The 1,795-nt window shown below is 37.8% G+C and overlaps 1 long non-coding RNA gene across 1 annotated transcript; it reads right to left on the bottom strand.

Annotated features, from left to right (window-relative positions):
- Positions 1 to 236: 236 nt before the first annotated feature.
- On the bottom strand, positions 237 to 1,593 carry LOC126767449 (uncharacterized). Its single transcript, XR_007669099.1, has 3 exons — positions 1,051 to 1,593; positions 595 to 994; positions 237 to 540 (listed from the first exon to the last, which is right to left on the bottom strand). It is a non-coding gene; the product is annotated as an uncharacterized LOC126767449 (long non-coding RNA).
- Between the last annotated feature and the right edge of the window lie 202 nt (positions 1,594 to 1,795).

Here is a 1,795-nt window from a genome sequence, read left to right as displayed (position 1 = left end):
AAAAATTAAACGTATACTTTTGTTGCCCGAAAAAACTGAATCAAAATTTATACAAATTGCCATTGATATTCTAAACGATGATGACGTCCGCCTCAACTTAATTTCTATCCCAAGTAATTGCGGGTTTATACTCAAATCAATTAAAACTTTGGAATCAAACGGATTAGCTCTGCATACTCAACTTAGAGTAATATTGGAGGCCAAAGCATTACTTCAACAAACCTCTTGAGGGCTTTCATTATCAAATTCTATCGGGTTCAAATCTTCTACTTTGTAGAAAATGCAAATATTGTGTAGTGCACAAGCAACATTTATAATTTGACTCGCTTTTTGAGGCGAGTAATGCAGCTCTCGAGCTCCCAACAAACATCGAAAGCGGTTCTTTAAAACACCGATCGTTCGCTCTATAATATTTCTAGTTTTGGAGTGCTTTATGTTATAATTACTTTGTCGGCTGTCTTGACTTACGGAACGATACGGAGTCATTAGCCAAGGTTGTAATGGGTCAATGCTTCTTATTCGTAATTTGTGAACGCACACCTACAAAAATTAATTTTCAATTATGGAACTGATGTCATGAAATACAATCCTCACCACCATAGCATTGATGCTATAAAATCTTTTTCTATTATAATAAGGAAAAGGTTCATCGGATGGCTTGATTAGCTTTATGTGCGAACCATCAACGCACATGATAACACCTGGGAAACCAGCTTTCGTAAGAAAATCTTGTTTTATCCACTCTCGGCATAGCTCTTGCTGCATTATTTTGAGAAAATTTCACAGCCACTTTGACACGGTTGACTGTGCCATTCCAACATTGTGGTCTGCGCCAACTCCATGCTGGTAACTGCCTTCCGCAAAAAATCTTAAAGCGGATACTACAATGTTAAGCGGAGATAACGAGGACAAAGTACTTGCCGTCGTTTCTTCCGCAAACGTATCTAGGACATACTTGAATGCGTCCTTATGCAGACGAAAGTTTGTTTTGAATCTAAATAAGTAAACAAATTGTAAGAAAATTGTCTACTTTCACGTGCAATTACTTACAGCCCGTCATTCATCTGGAGCGATCGCACATATCTTGTAATCTTCTTCTTTCAATTCTCACGCCAGCATTCTGAGATGCGCTGCTCTCCTCCTCAACCAGTAATATCTCCGCGGATAAAGATTCCATACTTACGTTTAATAAAAATAATAACAATATAAAAATTTTACTTTTATTTATTTTCTTTGAACAGCAGTAATTTGCGCATTTTTGCTTTGCTATGTTCCAGTTTCACATATTTCAAAGCAAACAGCTGATTTCGAAAGAGTTATAGCTCTTCCTCTTCTTCTTTCAATCCAATTGCAACGCATGATACCTACTTTTGACTCCGGCGGAGCGTAGAGCGGCAACGTAATCGAAATGCATGATAGGGGTGTATGTAAATTTCAACAACATGGAAAATGTGTCGGTGGTTTCGATGTTAACGCCAACAATGATTCATATTTATATCGTGACTGTTGGTACATAATAACGCAAAACTCGTTGCTAAAAGCTGCAACCACATTCATTGTGACACCTCATACAATAAAAGCGCAATGGATTTCTGAAATAAATTGACATGTTACACCAGCTCTTAAAGTTTTCGATTACAATGAACTAGTGGCAGCCAATTGGATTAGTCCAAAAGAGTTGGCCACCTACGATGGGGTACTAAACGATTACTGTTTGTTGCGCTGTGAGATATATCACACCAGCGCCTATGTTTCCGATCGTGTAACACGAAATAAAAAATGCTCAATGCGTCGC

This window comes from Bactrocera neohumeralis, unplaced genomic scaffold, assembly GCF_024586455.1.
Source record: "Bactrocera neohumeralis isolate Rockhampton unplaced genomic scaffold, APGP_CSIRO_Bneo_wtdbg2-racon-allhic-juicebox.fasta_v2 ctg6622, whole genome shotgun sequence".
NCBI classification, from domain to species: domain Eukaryota; kingdom Metazoa; phylum Arthropoda; class Insecta; order Diptera; family Tephritidae; genus Bactrocera; species Bactrocera neohumeralis.
Note: the sequence above shows the minus strand (reverse complement) of the source record. Positions and strands in the feature narration are given on the sequence as shown.